This window comes from Lycium barbarum, chromosome 12, assembly GCF_019175385.1.
Source record: "Lycium barbarum isolate Lr01 chromosome 12, ASM1917538v2, whole genome shotgun sequence".
Taxonomy (NCBI): Eukaryota; Viridiplantae; Streptophyta; class Magnoliopsida; order Solanales; family Solanaceae; genus Lycium; species Lycium barbarum.
In genome coordinates this window covers 87,949,432-87,968,518 of record NC_083348.1, presented here as the reverse complement: position 1 = coordinate 87,968,518, position 19,087 = coordinate 87,949,432, and the positions used below count along the sequence as shown (strand labels likewise).

The following is a 19,087-nucleotide window of genomic DNA, read 5'->3' as shown; positions in this document are numbered from 1 at the left end:
TATCTTCCTCATTGCATGCCAAAAGATCTGGAATATTTTAGAGAGTTAGAGAGATAAAGCAAGGGTTCGATCAAGTTCGAGGCCCCGAATCTCGAGGCTCGTGAAGGATAAAGTGTAATACGAGTTGTCGTCATCGTTTCAAGCTAAATATTGAGCTTGGGGGATGATAATTTCGTGGTTGAGCTGCTGCTAAGGTATGTATTATTTTCTCATCTTTGTTATTGAGATGACTACGTGGAGATTTAACGGATTAAAGTGTTAGAAATATAGTTATAATTATCGTATACCGAATATTAAGGCGTTGTGGTTTAGGGGTTGTTTTGGATAGAATTGTAAGATGAGTTTAGTCATATTATTGTTGTAAATTGTTAGATTTGTTGTTGTTGTTAGTTATTAGCTTAATTTTGAATTGTTGGGTTGGTAGGATTATAGGGGAGATGTTGTCCAAATCCCGTTAGGCGACAGAATAAATGATTAGTTAGAATAATCTTGTTGATTGTATTTTAGTTGACTAAGCTCGGGAAGGGACTCGAGGATTAGGTTGAGGCATAAATAAGGTATGTAAGGCTAACCCTTCTTTCATATTTTGGCATGATCCCTTTTATATGACTCCTAAAGAACGTAAAACACAAGTACTCTATTCTTTGTTGGATTTGGAGTCGATATCCAATGTCTTGTTTCGTTCATGCTATACTCTTGTTGATAATTCGAAGGAAGCTTCTGCGATACATTATACTTACATGTTCACTACAAAGCAAATGGTAAATGAAGGAAACTCTAAAACTTGTTCTCAAAATCTCTCCAAAGGGAGTTGTCAAGTTATCCAAAATTGCTAAACTATTACATATACAGCTAAAAACTAACTTAGTAGCGGTTGTACCATTTTTGTCATCTTAATACACATACCTAGAAATAAAGTAGAGCGTAAGAGCTTTTAGTTGTTGTTACAAACATACATATTATAAATTAAACATAAAGACTACCTAAAATTAAAATTAAAATTAAAATATATGAGATAAAAAAACTTTGTGTAATGATCCTAAACTTTGAGGCAGTACTTGCATTTTGCCCTCAATTCTCCCATTTTATTAAAAAAACTTTGTGTAATGATCCCAAACTTCAGACCCTATCCCCAAGGCTAGGGTCTCGACTACAGAGTTGTTCTTTACTCCTTAAACAATCATGTGAAATAAGTAGACCAAAAATCAAATTAATGATTAAAAGGTATAAAATATTTATAATTATTTATGAAAAACTAATATTATACATATAAATAATTATAAAATTTATGTATATAATTTATCGGTTTGGTTCGGTTATTTATTCGGTTATTTTTTAATAGAACCATAACCAAACCAAATATTATCGGTTTTTAAAATTTAAAATCAAATCAAACCAAACCAAACCAAACCAAATGTCGGGTTTTTTATTAAGTTTGGTTAAATTTTCAGTTTGATTTTGATTTTAACCAAAACCGTGAATAGCCCTAGCTGCAACTAGTTTGTCTAGAACCTTTATTAAATTTGGTGAAACTATTCGTTTATTTATTATACATTTAGTACATCTTGAATCTACTAACGCTACTGTCTCTATTTCATAGTCATTTATTTTAATTCTTGCAAGTATTTTTATTGTTCCTAATTTTTTATCTTCATTACATACTAGGGCTCCATGGTCTTCTATACTCATTAGTTCCGCTGTTAAATCTTCTGGTATTGTTCTTAGCGGCTGTATATTAGATAAACCTATTTCTTCATCTTCGCTATCTGCTTCTTTTTGTTTTCCTTTTTCTAATTTATATAACCAGATTTCTAATTCGTTTATTCTAGTTTCTAATGTCATTATTCTTATACTAATAGTAGGGTCTTCTATTTTTTTATGTATTTTTTCTTTGTGTATATTTGTCTTAAATTCTTTTTCTATACACATGATACATCCTTCTATAAAACAATTTGTACATTTTGCTCTTTTTTCTCCATTAGGAAATCATTTACAAGAGAAACATGCATTACTATCTAAACCTTTATTTCTTTCGAAGTTGTGACTACAGTCTTCTGATATATTTGCTAAATTATCCATTTGAATTGGTTCTAGGTCTAGTTTTTCTAATCCTATCTCATTGATTAATTCTTCTAAGTCTAATGAGTTTGTTTTAATTTTTTCTTCAGTATCTACACTTACTATGAAGTATATACTTTCTGTGTCTGAATATATTCATCTATATTTATTAAGGTCTCTTGAAAATCTTCAATAAGCTGTGAATTTCGTGTCTTATTATTTATTCTTTTTGGACATGTATTTGCTAAATGTTCTACACTTCCATAAGTAAAACATTCCAGTTTATTTTTATAATTTCTATCTGTTCTGTATTTTCTTATATGTCTATTTCTGTTTAAATAGGATTTTTTGGTTGATGATTTTCTAAGATAATATTTCTTTCTATTGTATTGAGGGTAGTTTCTATTATATTGGGTTTTGTATTTCTTATACTTTTCTTTTTATAATTGTCTTTATCGTAACTCTGAGTAGTGTATACCATACTTCTACAAAAATTCTTCTCATTTTGTTTTAATTGTTTTTGTATTTTTATATGCGTGCATTTTTCTTGTACTATATCCATTATATGTTGTATTCTATGTCCTATTGACCATTTTAAATTAGGATTTTGTACTACTGCATCTCTTTTATTCCATCTGTCTTCTATTTCTCTTCCTAGAGCTCCTGGTAGTTTATTAAATAATTTCTTTCCTAGTTCTTGGTCAAAAGCGTTTCCACTAATTGTACAATAATAAAAATAATCATTTAAAAAAAATAATATGAAACCAGCTACTTATACTTAACTGTTCTAATTTAATTAAAGCATTTCTTTGTAGTATTACTAATCCACTATTTGGATCTTCTCCTTGAATTAAAGTATATATTTTATTAGTAAAATTGTATGGATTTTCTCCCATGGATACTAAGTATTAAAATTCCATCGGAAAATCTTCCTTATATGCTTCCCATAGGGCTTTACCTGATTCTCCTAAAAATGTTTCTAAGTATTTATACATAGTTTCAGCATCTGTATCATTATAAGTTTTTATATAGTCTGCTACTACTATTCCTTTCCAAAGGTCTATTACTGAATTCCATCTTTATGGATCATGAGCTGCTATATTTAATATTTTTCCTTTATTACCTCATTCTTGGAGAATAGTAGGTTCTTCTATAGGCATTATTTTCCCTGATGGTTTTATATTGTCTATAGGTTTTCCTGCTGTTCTAAAAACTCTTCTTCTAGATACATTTCCTGTGCTCGTGTCTACTGTGTATTATTATGTTGTTCTTTGAAATGAATTAGAACTAGATGCACTAGATTCCATTAATTCTTTTTGGCTTATTATGGAGTCTAATTCTATTTCGTCATCACTATATTGTATATGTTCTACTCTATATCCCCAATTATCAGTTCGAGTTTCACATAATTTAAAATGACTTATGGTTTCTTCTATTGTTGGTTCTCCTAACTTACACCCTTTACATTTAAAAAGCATATTTGTGTTTTCTTTTTGGAGTCTTTTTGCTTCTTCTATAGCTATGTCTACCGCAAACTCGTCTTGTATTAGTTCTATATTCATAAAATTTGATTCTGTAATTTTATTTTCGTCTAAAGTACTTTCTTCTTTTATGTCTTTTTGTGGCGTATAATTATAATTGATAAATCTTATAGATGTCTCTCCTCTAAAATTAGTGTACATTAGGTGTGACTCTGGTTGTAGAATCTTCTTTCTACTAAGATCTTCTAATTTCCATTCTAACCCTGCGTATTCTTTAGGATTTATTTTTATAGGTTTAATTAGATTTATTCCTCCATTTCCCATTAATTCTATGACATCTTCTACTTTAATTTTAAACTTAGTATTACTATTATTCGTCATTTTTCCTAAAAATCCTATGCACATTAATAAATTATTACCATTACACATTTCTTCGTATCCTTTAGTCTGTATTCCTATTTTTATATGTTTTTCAAATTCTGCTAAATTCATTATAAAGTCTGGACTAATATAAAAAATTCCTCGATTATTTGTCATATCTACCTCTGTTATTCCGATTATTGACTTCTTCATGTCTGATCATCCATCATCATAGATTACTATTAAGACTTTAGTTCCTAAATTTTTTCTAGTTAATCCTTTTAATCCTATTACTATTAATCCCATATGCATTAGCGTCCTTCCAGTATTTTTAATTTGTCTTAAAGCTTCTGGATTTATTAGATTTATAGTAGTAACTTTAGTTCCTATGGCTGACAACTGCTCTTCTCTATACTGTCTATATAATTGTGTTGTTCTTCAAAATTGTCATATGTTGTATAAAGTGTTTGGATTTAATAGTTTTAATTGATTTTGTTGGAAAATCTGTATGTCTAGGTCTACATCTATTACTTCACTTAATTGTTGGTTGTTTTCCTCTGGTGTTCTTCTATTTAAAATTCTTGATAACAAATTATTACCTATTCTATTATCTGAAAAACTTACTCTTGGTCTTTCTTGTCTTTCTGATCCTCCTTTGTTTCTTGATCTAATTGGAAGAAGGTCTATTTTTGTGCTTTTCGGTTATTTTGACTTTTTCTTTTTGAGATTTTATTTCTACCTTTTTTAATTGGTCTATTAATTCTTCAACTTCTTTATTTTTAGAGATCTCTTTATTTTTCTCTTTTTGTTGTTCACTTAACAACCAAACGCGCTCACCTATTAATTCTAACCTTGGTACTATTATTTCTATTTTATTTATTATTTCTAATATTAATGAAATTATAGTAATATTTTGTTGTAGCGTTATTTGATCCGATTTAGCGTTAGGTATATAATCCTTATAGTCTGCTGGTAAAGTTATAGACTTTTCTATTAATTTTAAGGTTTTTTCTTGAGCTAAGGTTGGTCTACTCATGAAAGAGTGATTTCTTTTAGTTCTTCTACTGTCTTTTTTAATTCTTTAATATCACTAGTTAAAACTTCTACCTGTTCCGTTATTTTAGAGACTATTTGGGTTGTCTTTGGTTCTATCTCTTTTGGTTTTTCTGTAATAACTTTAACTAACTTTTCTATTTCCGTCTTTGTAGGTAATTTTTCTAGATTAAATTTGTTAACTAGAGTCTGGACTTTCTTTTCTAATTCTAATTCTTGTGTTTTTAAGTAATCGAGATTTTGTTCTAATTTTTCGAAAGTTTTCTTTTGCTTAGTCTAGGATGCTTCTACCACCTCTAATATTTTAGTAATGTCTTTATTATTTTCTTGTATTTTTTCACTAAAATTTATGACTAAATCTACTAATGTGTTCAACTGTTTGTCTTCACTATGTAATAGATAGTCTCTGTTACTGAAATTACACTTTATAATACTATGATCTTTTAATGCTCTATATTTCTTTTCTGAATATATTCTTAAGTCTAAGTATTCTAGATTTTTTAATGTATCTATTTTTATAGCTTTATTTATTACTATATAACACTAGTTATGTGAGACTCAAGATATAAAAGTAGATATTTTAATTAAAGAAATATAATTTGTGTTAGCAGAAGTGTACAATAACAACAACCATATACCTATTGTAGTCCCACAAGTAGGTAATTACGTAGTAATAATTAAATTTCATATAAGTATATTTTCAATATATGAAAGCAAAACTTTCATTCCACTCCGGGCCCAAACTCAAGATATAAAAGTAGATATTTTAATTAAAGAAATATAATTTGTATTAGTACAAGTGTACAACAACAACCATATACCCATTATAGTCCCACAAGTGGGTAATTACATAGTAATAATTAAATTTCATATAAGTATATTTTCAATATATGAAAGCAAAACTTTCATTCTACTCCTTTAATATTTTAACTTTCACTTGATGAAATTATTTACTTCAAATCAAATGCGAAGCCAAAATTTGACATTTATAAGTTATGTATCCTAATTTTCTGAAGTTATTTAGTTTTAAATAAATAATCTACACATAGTTAATGAACTTTTAAGACAAATACATAATTTAACTTGTGCAGCGGATGAAGTTGTTCCTCCCTTAATTAGGGATTAGGGGTTCGAACATGGATATGAAAAAATCTTTGGAGGGAGCGCTTCCCCCAAATGGGCATGATACAGTGCGAATTATCTGGATTAATTGGGTTCAAATAAGGATATCGAGCACCAAATAGAAAATCAAAGAACATGAAAAATGAGGTAGGAGATTTGATATCTTTTGAAAAGTAGACCTTAAAAACAAAAAACAAAAATTTGACTTAAATAAATAAATTAGGACCTGAAAGTAATTAATTAAAAAGTTTTAAAAAAAAAAAAAAATCTTGTGAGGACTACAAAATTCCCTAAGTTTGCCCTTATATATAATAGTAATATATAAATATACCAACAATATACTAATAAATACTATAATAGATATATATATATATATATATACACAAAAAAACAAAACAAAAGGATTTTTTTAATGTTTTGGACCAGCCGGTTCCGATTTCCATATTTGGAATCGGTAAATCGAAACCAGTTAAACCGGAACCAGTGGCCGGTTCCAATTTTTAGACCAAAAATCGGCCTGTTTTATGACCGGTTACCGGTCCGGTTCCGGTTGAACCGGTTGCCAGGCTTAGTCGTGCTGTCGTGGTTTAATTTCCAAAGGCCGAGCCAACCTGCTTCTTGAGTCAATTAGCTCGTGATACATGCCAAGGTCGTATCATCAATATTCTAATATTTATAAATGTGAAGAGAGGATTAACACAGCAATATAAATTTATACCACAAGCTATACAAATTACACATTTTAAGCAACTACTTTTATATTCCTCGTGAATATATGTCATAGTATTAAACATTTATTTCTTCTCATGTACACACGTATGCACTTCAAATTTAATTCTCCGATACATTTATTTCCTCCGTACACTTATACTTATTGACCTTGACTTTTCAAGTTCTTTAAGAATTAATAAATGCAATACTCCCTCCGTCTTATATTACTTAGTCACATTACTAAACTATTTTTTTATCCTAAGTGGGCATATGTCATAGTACTGAATATTTATTCTCTCATCATGTATACACGTATGCACTTCAATTTTAATTCTCCGACGCACATTTATTTCCTCTGTGTACTTTTACTTATTCATAAATGAAGTACTCAACAATACTAAAAATATATGTCCAAATTAATTGTTCATTTACAAAATCAAGATAAAATTAATTAAATCTTTCCCATCTTATCCTCTTTGTCCCATATTACTTAGTCACATTACTAAAAATATATATATCCAAATTACTTGTTCATTTACAATAAAATTAATTAAATTTTTCCCATCTTACCCTTAGTAATAAATGTTCTTGAATATAGTCCATTTTGATTAGAATGTATTTATTGGAGAGAGATAGGGGTGTAAGATAGTAAAATATATCTTTTATTTATGATTTCTTAAAGAACGTGCAAAAGGGAAGGTGACAAGTGATATGGGACGGAGGAAGTATATATTTTACCATAATATTTATATTTATTGGTGTAAGTCTCAATAACCTTTGAAAATGATTTGAAAGGAGTAATTAATGTGAAGGTAAAATTAATAATAAGAACACAAATTTCTTTCTCTTGATATGTTAACGTGGACAAGTAAAGTTGTGAAAATATATTCATGGACGGATGGCAAGCTCCTCGTTTTTCTTCCTTTCATCTCCTGGCTAAACTAAAATAAATACATAAGAACGGGAGTAACAGAAACAGCAACATGAAAGCGATCAGACAACTTGTTCTTTTATACCTCGGTAAGTTTTGAAAATATATTGATGGACGGATAGCAAGCTCCTCGATTTCTTTTTGCTTTCATCTCCCGACTAATAGTTAGTACAACAACTTTAAATTCAGAATAATTAAGTTGATAGTACAACAACAGTGAAGGAGTAATTCAAAGACATGTTAGAATAAAAACATCAAAACGAATGTAACGAAAACCGGAAACAGGAAAAAGACAACTATTAAAGATATAGACATTAGTGGATGAGTTGAAGGCTTTTCTTAAAAAAAGGTGCGTATAATATATAATTGAAAAAGATGCCAACTATACCACATCACAATACATCAAAAATATGCACTATAAGCAAATCTTTGTGTACCTTCTAAAATTGATTGAATTTGTCAGAAGTTATAAATATAACAATGGTCAATTTGAATTTGACTTTAAACTCCCATTAAATCCAAAAAAAAATAATTCATTTATTCCACATTCTGACAAGTGACAAATTGTAAGGGCCATTTACCATATAATTTGAGCAAAATTGAAGAAAGGGAACAACAGATCGAAAAAGGTTGGAAAAGGAAGAATAATTGGAGGGGAATGAAAGAAAGTTGAGACAATTGACGAATCGGTGTGCAAAAAAGGAGTGGGGGAACATTGTTTTTAGGTTGTGGTAATAAGTAGTAGGGTTTGTAACCGCTTCTCTTTTAATCTCTGTAATAAGAGTTACCGTGTTTAGAAGAAAATGTGACTATTAGAATATCTGTTTTATTCGAACACTTTTAACTTTTAATCATTTAAAATAGTTTTTGCTCCTCTAAATTCTGTAAAAATAGATAAATAGGAACCCTCTAAATTCTGGATGAAGGATCCCCTACCAAAATAAAGCGATGACAGTCCTCGAATAATATTTTTTAGAGCACTGGATCCAAGCACATATTCCTCAGAGTATTAAATTAACACACATAACCTTGAGACAAAACTACTTCAATGTATTTCCAAGAAAAAAACTTTACACGTGACATCTAAATTTTCCAAACAGATTTCTATTTGCTTTTAAAAAGAGTATGCATAGTAGCAAATAAGATAATTGATCCACAGGAACTGAACGACAAAAGAAACACACGAGGTACGTATCACCAAAAGAAGATTCAGGCTTTGCATTAGGGCCGGATGTAGCAGCACATTACTGGATATCTAGCAGATTACATACTTTCCTCCAAAACTTAGAAGTCTGAGAACTTAAAGCCAACTGGAGAAACTAGCTAGCGTTTATTTTCAGAAATAAATTATTAAGAAGGTAGCATATATGCCTCGGTGAATTAACTCATCTCAACAAGGGATCTCAAGTTCACAAGTACACTTTCTAATTTCCAAAGGTCTTGAATAAATTGCCCCAGACTTAGACTCAAACCTAGCAACTGATCCTAATAAAAAAAAAAAAAAAACTCAAGCTACTGATGAGGATATTTCACTTCCACATTTTTAAAGTTTTAACATGTTTTGGCAAATTCCTATAAGCTGACAAACAATATGGTAAATCCATGCCAAATTAACAAGTTAAGAACTCTGCGCCCAACGTTTACATCAAACTGGAAACAAGCCGCACATGCTGAGACTTTGCTCATATTTTATGAAGAGGGATTTTCAAAAGAACACGGCCATCACCACCTATGGCACTTCACGAAAAGTTAGCAGTTCTACTTTATGATTTCAGAACTAACATATAATGCCTTTTGTAAAGAAGAGGCAGGCTTATGTAGACTTGATATTAATCACATCAACAACAAAGAAAACCATTAAATCGGTCATGAAAACATCCAATTGTACTAAGCAAACAGGATACTTGTTATCCCTTCTAGAGACAGATTTAATCTTCACGAATCAGTAACTTTTCCTTTAATCAAAACAGGTAACTTTTTCCCTGATCAAAACAGTAACTTCTTTTTTTTCTCTACTCAAATTAGTTACTTTTTTTTTTCCTCTAATCAAAATAGTAACTTTTTTTTTCTTTAACCAAAATAGCAACTTTTCTTTAATCAAAATGATAACATTTTCTCCAGCTATATGATATCATCATATATTCACATATTTGGTTTCTACACGGAGTCACTTCAAAACAGTCTTTAAGAGTATTAAAAGAAAGAAGATATACAAAAGCGATAAAGTTACTTCAACAACAGCAAGTTTCAACTAATGCAAATTTATATAAGTCAGGGGTTTCCTTCCTAAACGCCCTTAGTTTGTATTAGCTTTTTACATGCTGCTTTTCGAATTGGAAGTGTAAACGCACAGATTTTGATGAGCACACCAAACAGAAATTTAGTTGCGATGCAATTATTCTCATAATCGATAGGTTACATAGTTATTACTCTTAAGTGTTATTAGTTCACGTAACCATTTCATCTACTATCTTTGAAACAAGAACAAACCCAAAATGCACAGAACACAAAATGAACTAGCAGAGATAACCAAACGATTACATTTTTATTACATAACTGAGAATGAAATGAGAGGTGAGGGTGTTTACACGTTTAACCTAAACTATTCAAAGTTCACACCAGGACCTCATTTTCCTTCTAACATAAGGAAATATTAACTAAAGATAAGTTTTGCACAACTACTTTACTATCCGACACATTTGCTAGTTTTTAAGAATAAAAACGCTAGTAACTTAGTCATGAACACACACTTAGCAGTTTTGGAATTTCAGGCAAGGAGCCAGTTCAATTTGCTTGAATTCGAAGTTCAAAATTAAGGAAAAGGGGGGAAATTTTGGGAGATATTTTCAATAGATGAGATGATGAAAATGGGATGGGACTTACCCTGAAATCTGCTGAAATGGCACATGGAGCCTGCAAGCTTCAGAGATGGAGTGTGAGAAAGGAGAAGAGGGGTGTAGGTAGCGGATTTTGTGGGATATTGCTATGTTTAGTTGTAGGTGTTTGGGCCGGGTCGGGTCGGTGGGATGTGGGCTGGGGCGTTTGTTGGGTGAATTGGGCTGCTGAGAATTACTTTCAAGAAATAAGGATTGGCCAAGTTTAAAAATTAGCTGAATTAGCTTCTAGTCTTGCTTTCTCTAATCCCTTTTTTACTTCAATCAATTAAAATATGCTTCTTTATCCTAATTAATTCCCGCAAAATGCATACATATATAATTTACAATATAAGCAATCTAATTTACATATTTAGTTTTAAAGTAGAGTAAAATATTATTGATACGACAATAAGTAGGATTAAAGGAAAAATGTCAACACCCATATTGATATCGGAATATCAACGTTATTTTCAAGTGATTTTAGTTATAAAATGTTATGTTTAGTAATTTTTTTTTAAGGAATGATAAAAATAATCTTAATAATATCTCAAAAATTAGTCTGGTAATTAGTGAAAATATTCAAAACTTATTTTGGGGAATTTTCAGGACTAAGAAGCATAGTGAAATTAATTAAATAAAAAAGGAAGGCCAATGGGTGTCAACACATACGTAGATACATGAGAAGAGAATAAATATTTAATACTATGACATATGTCTACATGGGATTTATTAATTCTTAAAGAACGTGAAAAGTCAAAAGTGAGCTAGCAAAAGTCCACGGAGGAAATAAATTTGTGTAGAAGAATTAAAATTGAACTGCATACGTCTATACATGAGAAAAGAATAAATATTCAGCAAGAATGTGTGGCCCAACATGATTAATTTGGTTGCTCACTTTAGGGATTACTAGCGAGATTTCAAATCAACTTATTGGTCTTATGGTATATTTCAGTATCGAGGATGAGACCAAAGAACTGTATTTGTTTATAAACTCTCTTGGGGGCTGGGTATATGCAATTTGTGCGACCAGATGTCCATAAAGTATGCATGGGATTAGCCGGTTCAATGAGATCTTTTATCCTGGTCGGAGGAGAAATTACTAAACATTTAGCATTTCCTCACGCTTGGTGCCAATGAGGTTTTTATTTGAGATAAAAGAAGACTACGCCTTCGCTATATGAATACTAAGTAACAATAGCATGGCACTTCAAATTTGATATGAGAAATTTTATATTTAAAAAAAAAATGGATTTTGTATCGAGAGACTGGTATGAGATAAGAGGGTATTTTCGATTTGCTCTTATCTATCGGGAGTTTACTTCAGCGTCACAAACTTTTTTTGTTTTAAGTCGGAGAGTTCTTAACAATATTTATGTTATGAAAGAGTCTGGAAAAAAAAAGATTTTTTCCTTATTTGATCGGATTAAAAAGAAAATTTGGGATTACTGAATCACAGACCAAAAAAAAAAAGTAAACATATTTATGGTTTGTATATTTTGCAAAGGATACTGTGATTCTCCTTAGTGAGTCTCTATAGTTTGTTTCTTTTCCTCTTATTTTCCCCCTTAATTTCTCAATTGTTATTAAAATTTATCTTATTTTGGTTATGTCCGCCTCTTTTTATATTTAGTAAGTTGATAATTCAAACATCCTACATGTCAAGTTTATAATCACAAGATTCAAAGGATATTTTATTGTATTATACACTTTTTAATTTAGAACTACAAGATTTAAAAGTCTAATTTTATTTCTTAAATTTCGTGTCTAGTCAAAGTTAGACACTTAAATTGAGACAGAGGGAGTATATGCCAAATGAAGCAAATGAAATGACAATTGAGACAATGCAGACATGTGGGGACCTAAAAAGTAACACAAAAGAGATATAATTAATATTAAACTTCTGAAATGTACACATGTTAGTTGCTGCTTAGAGTACAATTTCATGTGTTTTCTATAATAGAGTAATAAAATGAAGTGTAGAAGTAAGGAAATATGATAACGTAAGAGTGTAATACACATGTACAGGTGGCAAACCAAGCAGTAGTAATTGTTAAATGAAGTGGACCCCCAACTGGAAAAAAAAAAAAGGAAAGAAACCAAGTACAATTGAAATAAATTCAAATTTAGTATACAAATCAGACAACTCTTGGTACAATTTCTTATCGTTGTGTTAGTCCCTCTTGGACACTTAAACCAACTAGTAGTACTTGTTAAATGAAGTGGACCAAGAACTGGAAAAAAAAAAAACCAAATACAATTAAAATAAGTTCAAATTTAATGTACAACTCAGACAACTTTTGGTACAATTTGTTATTGTTGTGTTACTTGTACCAAAAGCTTTATAAATTGTACACGCAATGAATGTTTGTACCAAAAGCTATATAAATTGTAAACTTTAACCAACTACTTTTTTATCCCACATGGACACATGTCATAGTACTTAATATTTATTCTCTTCTCATGTATAGACGTATGCACTTCAATTTTAATTCTCCTACACATATTTATTCCCTCCGTGCACTTTTACTTGTTCACTTTTGACTTTTCACGTTCTTGCTGAATATTTATTCTCTTCTCATGTATAGATGTATGCAGTTCAATTTTAATTCTTACACGAATTTATTTTCTTCGTGCACTTTTACTTGTTCACTTTTGACTTTTCACGTCCTCTAAGAATTAATAAATCCCACGTGGACATATATCATAGCACTGAATATTTATTTTCTTCTCATGTATACACGTATGCACTTCAATTTTAATTCTCTGACACATATTTATTTTCTCCTTGCACTTTTACTCGTTCATTTTTAACTTTTCACGTTCTTGCTGAATATTTATTCCTTCTCATGTATACATGTATGCACTTTAGTTTTAATTCTCCATACATATTTATTTCCTTCGTGTACTTTTACTTATTAACTTTTGACTTTTCACGTTCTTTAATAATTAATAAATGAAATATTCCCTCCATCTGATATTACTTAGCCACATTACTTGATTTTTCACGTCCTTTAAGAATTAATAAATGAAGTACTCTCTTCGTCCATATTACTTGGTCACATTACTATATTTGACTTTTCACATTCTTTGAAAATTAATAAATGAAGTACTCTTTTCATCCCATATTACTGGGCCACATTACCAAAAATATGTGTCTATTTGTCTATTGCATATTTTTCTTATTATATATAAACGCCTAAGGTAGACTGAACACAACAACAATAAGTTGTACAAAAAATAACTGGAATTATTGTGATCTAAGCATAGACTAACATGTGTACATTTCAGATGTTAAAAATTAATTCTACCATTTGTGTGTTTACTTTTTAAGTCCCCACGGGTCCGCAGTGTCTTAATTGTCCTTTCATTTCCTTCATTTGGCATATACTCCCTTTGTCTCAATTTAAGTGTTTACATTTGACTAGACACGGTGTTTAAAAAATATAGATGGACTTTCAAATCTTGTGGTTCTAAATTAAAAATGTGTATAATATAATAAAATATCCATTGAATCTTGTGATTATGAACTTGACATGTAGGATATTTGAATTGTCAACTTACTAAATATAAAAAGAGACGGACATAACCAAAACAAGACAATTTTTTTTTATTTTAACAACAAACACCCAATGTGGACGAATACAGCAACAATAAGTTGTACAAAAAGCAACTGAAATTGTACTATAAGTCGGGACTAACATGTGTACATTTTAGAAATTTAACATTAATACTACCTCTTGTGTGTTTACTTTTTAAGTCCTCATATGTCCGCAATGTCTCATTGTCCTTTCATTTCTTTCATTTGGCATATACTCCCTCTTTCTCAATTTAAGTATCTATGTTTGACTAGACACGGAGTTTAAGAAATAAAGATAGACTTTTGAATCTTATGGTTCTAAATTAAAAATGTGTATAATATAATAAAATATCCTTTGAATCTTGTGATTATAAATTTGACATATAGGATATTTGAATTATCAACATATTAAATATAAAAAGAGGAAGACATAACTAAAACAAGACAAGTTTTTTTAATTTAATAACAAACACCCAAGGTGGACGAACACAGCAACACTAAGTTATACAAAAAGCAACTGAAATTGTACTTTAAGCCGGGACTAACATATGTACATTTCAGAAGTTTAACATTAATACTACCTCTTGTGTGTTTACTTTGTAAGTCCTCATATGTCCGCAGTATCTCAATTGTCCTTTTATTTCCTTCATTTGGCATATACTCCCTCTGTCTCAATTGAAGTGTCTATGTTTGACTAGAGACAGAATTTAAGAAATAAAGATAGACTTTTGAATCTTGGGGTTCTAAATTAAAAATGTGTATAATATAATAAAATATCCTTTCAATCTTATGATTATAAACTTGAGATGTAGGATATTTAATTGTCAATTTAATAAATATAAAAAGAGGCGGACATAACCAAAATAAGATAAATTTTAATGACAGTTGAGAAATTAAGGGGAAAAATAAGAGGAAAGGAAAAAAATTACAGAGACTCGCTAAGGAGAATCATAGTATCCTTTACAAATTATACAAATCATAAAGAATAACTAAAGTGAGTAATCAAATTAATCATGTTGGGCCCCGTGCATCGCTCGGGCATAGTTTGCTAGAATATGAGGGAAAATTAATATTTTAATTTCTAGATTTTTGCTTTTAAATTCTTTAATATCTTATATGTATACCAACATACATATCAATTAACTAACTGTTCAGATCCAAACATAAGAACCATTGTTGTATATATTGGATTTTTTAAAACCAAAACTAATAAAATATTTTATTAATTTAATTAAAAAATATGCTAATAAGGGGTAAATTAGTTACATTATAGTTTTTAATTAACAATTGTAAATAAAAACAATTGTGACAAAGAAATCAAAATTAGAAAGATATACATTATACCCTAAATCACCAAATTTTAATTCCAAAATGAAAATATAAAGTAATACATTTTATAAATGTAAAGAAACAATAATCAGAGAATGCAAAAGTATTGACAAAGATGGAAAATGCGGTAAAAGTCACTCCCTCCCTTTACTTTTACTTATCCACATTAACATATCAAAACAAAGAGATTTTTCTTCTTCTTACTTTACCTTTCACATTAATTACTCATTTTCAAATCATTTTCTAAGGGTATTGAGAGTGCACATCAATAAATATGGATATTATGGTAAAATATATACTTCATTTATAAACTCTTAAAGAACGTGAAAATTCAAAAATAGACAAGTAAAAGTTCACGGAGGGAATAAATATGTATGGAGAATTAAAATTGAAGTGCATACGTGTATACATTAGAAGAGAATAAATATTTTGTACTATGACATATGTCCAAGTGGGATAAAAAAATAGTTGGTTAAAGTGTACAATTTACATAACTTTTGGTACAAATTTGCATTGCTATTGTTTGTCCTCTCTTCACGTTTAAAGTATTGACAAAGAAGAAAAATGGGTACAACAGATTAACCGATTATATCGGATTACAAAGACCATATACAAATTAACGGGGAACAAAAACCGAGAGAGGAACAGACCTGAAAGTTGCAACACCAGCTGAAAAGCTAAAGAGAACTGGAAAAAGGTTTTATCTAATAAGTCTGAGGAGGACATTAAGCAAGTATAAGGAAAGAAAATACATATCAAGAGAAAGGAATTTTTCTTCTTATTATTAATTTTACCTTTTACATTAATTACTCATTTTCAAATCATTTGTCAAGGCTATTGAGATTATACACCGGTAAATATGAATATTATGGTAAAATATATACTCGCTGCATCCATATTACTTGCCTGCTTTCCATTTTGCACGCAACTTAAGAATCATAAATAAAAGATATATTTTACTATATTACCCCTATCTCTCTCTAATAAATACATTCTAATCAAAATTAAGTATTTTCAAGAACATTTATTACTAAGGGTAAGATGAGAAAAATTTAATTAATTTTATCTTGATTTTATAAATGAACAAGTAATTTGGATATATATTTTTAGTAATGTGGCCAAGTAATATGGGATGGAGAGAGTACTTAATTTGTTAATTCGTAAAGAACGTGAAAAGTCAAAAGTGAATAAGTAAAAGTGCACGGAGGAAATTGACAAGGCCAATGTGTATAGATTTTCCTACTCATCCTCTGTCAAATTATAGTAAAGTTTAAGATATCGTCTCACAAAGATTGGAACCACCTATGCCACAGATTTGTATTATCTTTGTTATTATTTGAGGGAATCAAATTGATGAAAGGTGAGTTTTTGAAATTAAAATTACTTAAATTAAAAACAAATCACTTTCGAAAAAATTATATATAAAAAGAGTTGGGCACTGCTGAATTCACTTGATATATTTTTACGATAAAATCTCAATTTCTACATGCATTTCTCTAAGGAATAATTGCTTATTGATAATACAATTATATTGTCACACTAAAAAAAAAAAAATTAATTAACACTTCGTGAGGTTATGTCAGTTAATTGCTTTAAAACTAGTGACGATTAAATTGAAATATTTTCTTGCTTGAATTGTGCTACAGGAGTAAAGACCTCTTGCGATTAGACTTTAAATCAATAAAATTATTCGATTCAATCCCTCCGTGAGAATTAGGACCGAAAGAACGAAAATAAAGACCATTTAAATCAATAAACTTATTTGAGTCAATCCCTCTGAGGGAATTAGGACTAAGAGAAATAAGATAAAGATTTGGAATAATAATACTAAAAATTATTCTCACTCTGCTATTTTACTCATTGGTTATTATATATTAATTTTGCTCTGCAAGAATTACAAAATTAATATAAGAATAACTTAGAGATAAAATATGTAGACGTGATAATAATGAATTGAAATTATCGGTCCAGCACAGTATGAAAGATAAATAAAAAGTTTCAAGCCCAGAACATATAAAAACCGAGATAGTATTAAGAATATATCAAGCTTCCTCAATTATCCCAACAGAAAGAAATTACTCCATTACGGAGTAAGAAAAACTAAAAAAATAGAAAATGTTATCTTACAAAGACAAAAAGAAGACTAGTTCTTGTATCCTGCTAAATTTTGATCCCCTTTGTCTTTGAAGTAGCTTGCTACTTATAAAAAGGGATGCTTGACTTTTTCTCCATAGACGCGTCTATGGAAGTCATAGATGCAACTGTGGTGTGGCCGCATCTGTGGATGCCACAGATGCGATTGCAGTGACGGACGCTTCTGTGGATGTCATAGATGCGATTGTGGTGATGGACGTGTCTGCAGATGCCATAAATGTGACTGTAAATTTTCACAGATGTGTCTACGGAGTTGTAGATGCATAAGTGTTTCTCTTCTTTTCTTTGGCAATTTGTTCCTTCTCTTTATTTCTCTTGAATTCTTTTTCCTGCAAGATTTGTTAGAACATATGCGGGAATATGATAGTATTATTCATGTTTATTTATAAATATTATTTTTTCTATACAAAATTACATGAATAATCTATATCCATCAGAAATAAATATGTGTAGGAGAATTAAAATTGAAGTGCATATGTGTATACATAAGAAGAGAATAAATATTTAGTAAGAACTTGAAAAGTAAAAAATGAACAAATAAAAATATACAAAAAATAAATATGTGTTAGAGAATTAAAATTGAAGTGCATAGGTGTCTTGGACACTTATATATAATATAAAAGATAGAGTAATAGATATTGGCAAGATACATGTTTCAAATTAATTACATGTGTTTTCGTGGAAATGAATAAAGTTCAACCAATCTATCCATAGACATTTACAATAATACCCCTGTTTGTACCATTTTGTGCTGCACAGGTACAACTTTTGGTCAATCATGCCTTGTGTTAAGATAATAAAGATAGAGAAATGAAAAGGAAATAAGTTCATGGTAATTAGGAGGGAGCAAGTAATTTCATGAATGGTCACTCAACTTTTACATTATTGACCTTAATCCTTTTATAAATTTATCACAAAATCTGACGCTATATTTTATGATTGTTATTTTTATATTATATGTATTAAGTATGTTACATGTAAGTAAATGCATGTTTGAATTCCTTATTGTCTATCTAAATAAACGAGTTTTGTTTCTTTGTAATGAAATATTTTCTAGATTATAATTTTAAATATATTTACAATATAAATAAATAATCTTTTACGAATTTACCATAAAATATATCTCTATTTTATAAATTATTTTTGTGTTACCTACATTGAAGTATATTAATAAATTTATTATTACCTATTATTTTCACTATATATATATATATATATATATATAATAGAGTTTTGATTAATATTAATAAAATTAATTTTCTTTCTGATAATTTATTTCATTATAGAATATCATTAGTGTCACGACCCAACCCCGTGGGCTGCGACCAGTGCCCTAGCTGGGCACCTATACGTACCCGATACCCAAATTAGCATATTAACAAAATAATATAATAATAATATTAGTGGACGCTACAGAATTTAGCATAAAAAACAG

The 19,087-nt window shown here is 29.5% G+C and overlaps 1 long non-coding RNA gene across 1 annotated transcript; it reads right to left on the bottom strand.

Moving 5' to 3' along the window:
* Nucleotides 1-9,082: 9,082 nt before the first annotated feature.
* On the bottom strand, nucleotides 9,083-10,685 carry LOC132623730 (uncharacterized). Its single transcript, XR_009576362.1, has 2 exons — nucleotides 10,600-10,685; nucleotides 9,083-9,445 (listed from the first exon to the last, which is right to left on the bottom strand). It is a non-coding gene; the product is annotated as an uncharacterized LOC132623730 (long non-coding RNA).
* Nucleotides 10,686-19,087: the final 8,402 nt, after the last annotated feature.